This window comes from Papio anubis, chromosome 11, assembly GCF_008728515.1.
Source record: "Papio anubis isolate 15944 chromosome 11, Panubis1.0, whole genome shotgun sequence".
Classification (NCBI taxonomy): domain Eukaryota; kingdom Metazoa; phylum Chordata; class Mammalia; order Primates; family Cercopithecidae; genus Papio; species Papio anubis.
The window spans coordinates 76,182,806-76,192,063 of NC_044986.1; the positions used below are offsets into that span (position 1 = coordinate 76,182,806).

The 9,258-nt window shown below is 49.7% G+C and overlaps 1 pseudogene; it reads right to left on the bottom strand.

Moving 5' to 3' along the window:
• Window positions 1-531: 531 nt before the first annotated feature.
• LOC110744120 lies at window positions 532-3,021 on the bottom strand (annotated as a pseudogene).
• Window positions 3,022-9,258: the final 6,237 nt, after the last annotated feature.

Here is a 9,258-nt window from a genome sequence, read left to right on the forward strand (position 1 = left end):
CACACGCTAATTTTAATGATTATCTGGGTGAATGGATTAATGGAAGGGGAAAGTGGAGCCGGTGGTGTTGGGGGAGGGGGTGGTGTGAATGCCCACCGAGGTCTGAAGTGGAGTGCAAAGTCGTTCATCAGCAGAACGTTACTTGGATCACGTCTGCACTGGGGGGCTCTACTCTAGAGGCCTAGGCCGGCTGTCTTCAGGTCAGGGGGCTGAGTTGGCATCCAAAGACTCAAAGGAGTAAATCGTACATGTCAGTCATGGGGTTGGCTTGGACACCACTCTTCTGGGGCACCACTGGGCCCTCTGACCACCTGGAGAACCTGACCAGGCCTGCCCTGGAGACCTCAGAGTGCCAGAGAATCTCCACTGCGGCCTTAGCTCCACATAGGGTTTCCCTGAAGTCCACCTCTTTCTGCCATTATGCTTGGCCAGGACTGCACACCCTGATGGCACTGGGCAGTGTGGGCCAGAGAGAGCAGAAGGACCAGGAGGCAGGCACTCTGTATGACGGAGGTCCTTCTACCCAAAACCTCACTGCTGCCACCTGTAAGTGAAGGAACTGGACCAGATGGGGAATAAGGAGGGCTCCATCTCATGTTGAAGGCCAAGGCTAGGAGTGGCTGCCTGGGGTGCAGTGCTGGGAGGGTTTGCAAGGGGCGTGTCAAGGCTGGCCAGTGATTTGGAGGAAGAGTCAGGGCCCATCAGGGGAATGAAATGGTTAAGGATGCTCTCAGCCCCACAGCCACAAGCAAGGAATTCTGCTGAAAGGGAGTTCCAGCATCTCACAGAACAAGTATCCTGGGATGGAAACCGGCGGCCGTGACAGGATCCTCCTGTCCCGGTGGCATAATGCTCAGAACTCAAGCAGATGGTCAGTCGGTTGTACAGGCAGTTCCTGGCCATTCCACCGCCTATCTGTGTATCTCCACACTGCTCTGTTCCCCTCACCCAAGGCCCCTGGGTACCAGCTGGTGTAGCTTACAGGGTCTCATCATCTGGAGAAGGAAGTTCCAGGGCTTGGACCTCAGTCAGGCCCATATAGGCATAATACTTGTTGTACTTCTTCAAGCTTGCAATGGCTTCGCTTTCCTCTGGATTCCTCGACAGCAATGTGGCTCCTGTTTCCGGGCGATGCCTCCTGAATGGCATCAAAAGTGGCAGACTGCCCATTGGTGGAGAAGACCTTCTCTCCTACTGCCAGTATGGACTCCTGTAGACTGAGGGCTGGGAGCAGAGGAGACTGGGTCAGGCCACTGACTGCTTTGTCTCTAAGCCACCTCCCTCACCTGGGCTCTCCGCCACCGGACTTTCCCCAGCCTCTCCATCTGCCTCTCTCTGTGTCTTCTGTTCCTCTTCCAATTGCAGTTTTCTAAATTCATTTTTAGACTCTCCTCCATTTATTCATTCATCTAAGTAACAATTACTTATTGCCAGAAATGGTGCCATTTCCTGGGATTCAGTGGAAAGTAAGATGGGTGGAGAACTTGCTTTCCTGTGAAATGCGGAGTGAAGTGTGTCGGGTTCTGTCTCCTCTGGGCCATTCAAAGACATCAGAAAAGCAAGCATCATTCCTTTCCCCAAGACCTGACATGTGCGAGCCTGTTTGTCATCTCTATGTTCTAGAAGCTGCTGCTGAGAATGAGGGGAATTTGTGGGAAACTCCTACCCTGTGAGGCCCAGGGGGTCCCCTTACCTCCCCTTGTCTGCAGGATTTGATGTCTGAAGTCATGGAGTGTGACTTGGAGCTCCTCATCTAGATGAGGTGGAAGCCCTGCGGAGAGCGCCCCACACAGAAGGAGGGGCAGGCCAGTGAAGACCCCCACTTGCTGCCACGCAGGCATTTTGCCATCTGCAATCCTGGAACTCTGCCCTTTCATTGCTGCTAGGCATCGCCCGGGCCCCAGGCTCAGAGGGTCCACAAGACTCCAGTGTGTCTCCACACCCCTGGTCCCCTATTCTTTAGCGAAGCCTTGCCCCTGCTGAGACCCCCACCCCTTGTCCTCTTTCCTGCTCTGTCCCTCAAGTGGCTCTGTCTGCCCGCCTCTGTGGGGCAAGTCCCTCTCCCGCACCCTCCACCAAGGGCAAGCATGATGCTCTCTGCGCTGCCCTGATGGCCTTGCTTACCGCTCTGAGCTTCAAATTCCCGTCTGCCTGTGGGCTCCTGATCACACCATCTCCCTGGATGTCTGGTCCGCATTCACCCTTCAGACTGTCCCCAGCGCTGCGTCCCAGGACGCGCCTCCCTCACCTCCCAGCGCTGTCCCTCATCCCACACCTGACTCCGTGCCTCCCCATCGGCGGTCACGAGGCATGGAGGACTTCCCACACTTGCCCTTCCCTGAATTGTGACCACACTCCCCAGACACTTTGGCTTTCTCCCTCAAGTTCACATTCTCTTACTTAGGTTGAGCCAAATGCCCTTGGGGAAGCTGCAGGGTTTGTCTGATCCCCATCAGCCCTGTGTAACGGACTTCAGGGTTGCTGTGCCCGTGTTCCCACTGCCCACCTGCCCCACCCTGCTCACCTGGAGGGCCTCTCTCTCCAGGCTCCCCCTTCTCTCCACGCTGTCCAGGGATACCAGGGGCACCAGGCAGCCCATCATTCCCAGGAGCACATGGTATACCTCCAGGCGGACCCATGGGGCCTGCAGAGAAACAGGACATGGATGTGTGGGATCCGTCACCCACAACTGGTTGCAGCTAGTGAGATTCGACCCTCATTATCACTGGGGCTGTCCCAGTTATCACTCCATGGGCACTATGAGGACAGACTCTCCCGGATGCACCATCCTAAGGGCCCCAGGAGCCTACCAGGTCCCACCCAGCTCACTATGGCCCACAGCCTAGGGACCTAGACAGACGGGCCTTCTGAAAAGGGGTCTGTGTCCCTCAGCAGAGGATGGGGTCTCCAGCACAGTACCTGGAGGGCCAGGGTCTCCTTTGACACCATCTCTCCCATCCCTGCCTGGCAGGCCATGGGATCCAGGAGTGCCGGGATAACAGGGTTTCCAACACAAACGCCCTTCACTGCACGCGAGCTCTTTCAGAGGCTGCCATCAAGGTGAGAGTGAGGGGCCAGAGGGCACAGCCATGGCCCGCCCAGCTGCTGCTCCTGCAGGAGGGATGGCTGTGAAACATCTGCTGCCTCTGCCAACATCCCCCGCGACTGTGCTCTGTCAGGACTCAGGAAGCTGGGCGAGCTCGAGAGGCAGGGCAGGTGAGACCAGAGTGCCGGGAAGACCTCGGGCACCTGCGGAAAATTCCCAGCATCATCTGGCAGCTGGCGTGGTCTCCCGCTTCAGGCCTCCGGCTGGAGGTGTGGGGTCTCCAGGCTGCTGTGGAGGAGGAAGAGTAAAGAGCTCTGGGGAGCCCGGGGACCTGGACTCCACTGTAGTCTCCTTTCTGTCAGTGCCTCACTGTTACTCTGGGAAACTGGCTTCACCTCTCTGACTTCCGTGCTCTGCAGAAAAGCTGCCCTGTCCCTCCCAGTCTATTAGGAGCAAGGATGAGGTCACTCACTCACTGACTCACTCCATCTGTCCCTCATACGCTCAGTTACCTTCTTTTCAGGCTCTAAGAAATCAACGACCTGAGAATGAAAAAAAGATGAACACAGCCTAGGCCCCTCAAGGTGATGATCAGGGGGGTGATGACCCTCTCACAGTCAGTAATTAGGTCTTCCTTCTCCTTGGGGTCTGTTCTCCCACTCCCCGGCTTAGGCCCTGCTGAGCCCCTGGTAGAGATGGACCTGGCCAAGGAAGATATCAAAGCATGAGGGCCTTCGCAGGTCATCCATGTTGACTGTGCTGTGAAACACCGCTCAGTGGAAAATAGGGAGTCGCCCTCCTTCCCAGCCTGGGCCTTGGTCAGGCCTATGGCTGCTGGGCTGGTCCTCTCTGTCTGCGATCCTCATGCTGGAGAACACCCAGAAGATGGGGCTAAACTCACCCACACACAGAGCCTCCAGCTGCTTGGGTCTCTGCCTCCAAGTCAGAGCATACAGGTGGACAACAGCATTTATAGGGTGTGGGCTGCCAGGCTTCTTCCACACCCCTGAGAGCTCTACTACAAAACCTGTGCTCCAAGCAGGAAATAGGCATGGTGTTTACACAGCATGTTTCCCTGCAGAACACTCAGGTTGGAGGAACACTTAGGACCCTTGAGAGGAGCACAGAACCTAGTAAAGAAAAATACGAGGTCTGTAAGAAGAGAAATGCCTCCACTGGTTAAGGTCACCCACCCTGCACTCAGAGAGATCCACTTGGTTCCTGGTTTAGTGTCAGACAGTGAAGAAGTCACCACTCCAGTTGAGGGTGGTCAGGTTGATCCAGGCCAACCTATCTGCCCTGTAACCTTGCTCAGCTCTGAGCCCCAGGCAGGCCCCCCCAGCTGGTGTCCCTGGAGCCTGCAGCCGAGTTGGTGGGCACATGGACAGAGTGGCAGGGAAATATGCTGCATGTTCCACTTTCGTCTGCCCTAGCAGGTTCAGCTGGAGGAGTCAGGGCAGCACCTGGAAGGTCATGGGAGAGCTGCTGTTTCCGTCTTTGGTAGAACATCACTTTGGGTGATGTCTGGCAACCTGCAATGGGGATTATGCTAAGTGTCCCAGTGATATATGAAGTCCTAGTCCTGGTTCAAGCATCTGGATTAGGAGGGAATCTCCAACTGTGGAGGTGGTGATGATGGAAACCAAGACAGGAAAACCTCCCCTGGCTTATTTGGAATTGGTTTGAAAAATCTCACACCCTTGAGGAGTCTGGAGCTCTTCCGGGGAGCAGAAGCTCAGCCATGGACCCCGCTCCCAGGAGCAGGAAGCTGGCCAGTGCAATTTGTAGCACAGGGTCTTTCAGCTGCCCCAGTGTTGCCTGCCACACTATGTGGTAAGTGCTGGGCCAGGTGTGGGATGGGGGAGTCAGGCCTGTGCAGGGCAGGGGCAGGTGGGGCGCAGCTCCAGCAACTCGGCTGTGGGGGGGCAGGGCTGTTTTGTAGGTGATGAGCAGGGACAGAGGCCAACTCGGATGTGCAGGGCCTTGTGGTTGGCAGGGCAGGGCATGGCTTTAGGGGAAAGGCACACCTGAGTTTTGAACCACAGCTGTCATTTATTAACCAGGTGGACTTGGTCAGTTTCATTTTTCATTTTATTATTCTGAAACAACATCAAAATTACAGAAAAATTGCCAGTATAGTACGACTTTTTTTCCTGAACCTTTGAGAGTAGGTTGTCAACATGAAACGCCAACACCCCAATACTTTAGTGTGTTTTTCATGCAAAGGCGTTTTCACCTTATAACCATAATCAAGAAATTAACACTGATACAATAACTCCACATAGCCTTCAGGCCCTATGCAAAATGTACCCAACGCCCCAGTAGTGTCCTCTATAGCAAAGGATCCGTTTCTGAGTCATGTGCCTTATTCGGTTGTCACGCTTCTCCAGTGTCCTGAAACCCACAAAGTCCCTCTGTCTTCCCTTCACCTTCATGACCTGAACACCGTGTGAAGATCACAGGAGACTGACTGTGCAGAATGCCCTTCACTTTGTTTTTTCCTGAAGTATTGTCTCACGATTAGATTCAGGTTCTGTAACTTCGGCAGAAATACCACAGACACCCGCTGCGCTCCTCTCCCACTCTGCCAGGGGCATGGGACTTTAGTTTGCCCCGAGAATAATGATGTTCACGTTGATCATTGAATAAAGTGGTGGGTGTCACGCTTCGCTACCATGACTACATTATTTTTCTGGTTTTAATCAGTGACTATGTTGTGAGGACACACTTTGGGACTATTGTAAAGATCCCATTCCTCATCACGCTGTCTTTGTCGCCCATTGATTCTTTGTAGCAATGTGGATTCGCACGTAAGGGCTACCACCGGCCGCCAGGGGGTGCCGAGCACTCGCCTGCGGGCTGCAGTGGGGCCCTATGCGTGTTTGATGTAGAAACAGCTACAGTTTACCAGCACATGGCACCAGCAACCCTAAAGAATGTCGTTAAGAAGCACAAGCTTGTCACTCTTAGCCCTAAGAATTGCTCCAGTCCCTGCTGAGTTCCGAGTGCCCATGCCAGGCCACTCAGCCGCGTCCACAGCCTCCTGCTCCTGTTCAGGCCCCACAGCCCCCGCCGGTCCGCTCTCCTTCAGTGCGCTTCTCACTCTCCTCGGGCTTCATCCCCCATGCTGGGCCACCTCCCTCTGCGGGGACATCCTCTTCACACTGCCAGGCCCTGGGTGCCCACGCAAAGCCACCTTAGAGTCCACAGTCTCACTGCACTCTGAGTCCCACTCCCTGTGGCAGGACTCCCTCCTCACCCAGTGTGACTGAAACAAGGAAGATGAGGCTTTCCCAAGTGGGCAAAGTAAGACTGAGGGGCGCAGAGTGGGAGCCATGCGCCGCCCTAAGGACAGCCCACAGGCGTCTCTGCAGATTCGAGGCCTCTGCTCAAGGGACCCTTTGCTTCCCCTTTCTCCAGCTGCACTGCGTGCTAGCATTGGGAAGAAGCTGCCTGTCGCTGCTGGAGCTTTCCCGTCATTTTGAGTCATCGCAGCACTCCATAAGGCATACAGAGAGTAAATCCCCATTCCATGCCTCAGTCAACTGAGGCTGACAGGCATTGTGTGGATTGCCAAAATTACCCAGAAATCCTCTTTCCAGCTCAGTCCTCTGCTAGAACCTTCCCAGAGTCAGAGGGATGTGCTTATTCTACCTGTACCTGGAGACAAAGAGATGCATAAATTGATTTACTAATTATGGATATATTTCAAAATCACTTCTACTGTCAGAATCTAAGGGGCAGCTCAGCCACATTAAGGGAATGGAAGTTGACACTTCTCTTCCTTGATGCAGCCAGCAAACTAAGCAAATATGTGTGTATGTATTTTATATATATATATACACACACACATATATTGTGTGCTGTATATTTACACACATATCTATATTACATTGGCACATCTAATAAATGTCACTGCATTCTTTAAAAGAATAACACAGTAAATCTTTCTATTACCTAGAAATGACATATTTTAATTTTCATCAACACAGCTCTCTCACCTCTCTACCCTGAGCATTTTGAGTCTTCCAAACCCCAGAGAAACACATCATGCCTGGGATACAGAGAGAGACTCCATCTCAAAAAAAAAAAGACTGGTGAAACTGGGCATCCTTGTCATGCTCAAATTATTAGCGGAAAAGCTTTCTAATTTTCTCCATTCAATATGATGGTGGCTGTGGATTTTTTGTATATGACCTTTACTGTGTTGAGGTACTTGATTTGTACACCTAATTTGTTGAGCATTTTTATGATGAAGGGATGTTAAATTTTGTCAAATTTTTTTTTGCATCTATTGAGATGATCATATGTTTTCTTCTTCGTTCCACTGATGTAATGTATCACACTTATTGATTTATATATGTTGAACCATCCTTGCATCCCTGAGATGAATCCCATTTGATCATGGTGATTATATTTTGGATGTGCTGCTGGATTCTGTTTGCTAGTATTTGTTGAGGATTTTTGTTTCTCTGTTCATCAGAGATGTTAGCCTGTACTGTTCTTGTTGTTGTTGTGTTTATGTCTGGTTTTGCTGTCAGGATATCAGGATAATGCTAGCCCCATAAAATGTGATTGGAAGAATTTCCCCCTCTTCAATTTTTTGGAATAGCTTGAAAAGAATTGGTCTTTTTCGTTCTTTAAAACTTTGGCAGAATTTAGCAGTGAAGGCATCCAATCATGGACTTTTCTTTGATGGTAAACTTTTTATTTTTGATTCAATATTGTTACTAGTGATCGGTATGTTCAGGCTTTCTATTTCTTCCTGGTTCAGTCTTGGTAGGTTGCATGTGTCCAGGAATTCATCCATTTCCCCTAGATTTTCCCATTTGTTGACATAAGTTGTTAATAATAATGTTTAATGATTGTTTGTGGCATCAATTGTAAGTCTCCTTTTTTTGTTTCTCATTTTTACTTATCTCAGTCTTCTCTCTTATTTTTTTAGTTAGTCTAGCTAATGGTTTGTCAATTTTGTTTTGTTCACAATACCAATGTTTCAGCCAGGTATAATGGCTCATGCCTGTAATCCTAGCACTGAGGCCAAGGCAGGAGGATCAGTTGAGGCCAGGAGTTTGAGACCATCCTGGGCAACAAAAATATACTACATCTTTTAAAAAGGAAAGAAAAAAATACCTTAACTGGGTGTGGTGGCACATGCTTGTATTCCCAGCTGCTCAGAAGAATGAGGATCTCTGGAGCTCACGAGCTGGAGGCTGCAGTGAGCCACGACAGAGGCACTGCACTCCATCCTGGGTGACAGAGCAAGATGCTTTCCCTAGAAAAATACAAAAACAAACAAACAAACAAACCAAAACCTCACCAACTTTTTATTTTATTGGTCTCTAGTCTGTTTTTTGTTTATTTCTGCTCTGATTTTTAAAGTTTCTTTTGACTAATTTTGGGTTTGGCTCCAAAGAAATAGGCTCAGAAATTCTCTCTCTCTCTTACTTTGCACAAATAAGATCATACTGCAGATACTTTTCTACAACTAGTGTTACATACCTCAGACATCCAGACATCTATTCAAATTCTGCAATTGGTAATTTCCCTTACATCCCTCAGGCATCTTTTCAGATGAACACATATAGACCTAATTATAACTATACTCTTTTCTTGGGGGTTACTTGTTTTTAATTTTGGTAATGTATTCTTCACTATCTTTTTAACTTTTTGGAAAAACTTGTGCACCATAATAAACAAAAAGGATAAGAGAGAAGTTTACATCACAGTGAGTTGTCATAAATTAAAACCAATAAAACTACCAACCAGTCAAAAAGAAAACTTTGCCAGCACCACAGAGTGGTGTGGTCTTGTGTGGTCAGTTTCTATGCCCTCTCTCCTCCCTATAGGAACTCATTATTCTAACCACTGTTGCCATTGATTAGTTTCCCTGTTCTTGAAATTTATATAAAGGACATACTCATACACTAGGGAATTTTGGGGTCTGGCTACTTTGGATTGCCATTGTATGTGTGAGATTGATCTATGTTGTTGCACATAGCAACAGTGTGTTCATTGCTGACCAATCTTCTACTGATTGAATATATGACAACTGATTCCTTACTGTCGTGTTGACAGACAGTGATTATTTCCAGTTTCAACTTAGTATGTGTAATGCTGGTGTGAACATTCTTGTACATAAATCTGTCAGGTTATGAGGTTTTCATATGTTAAAATATTAAAGTATTAAAGTATATTCTGGATGGGGTTCC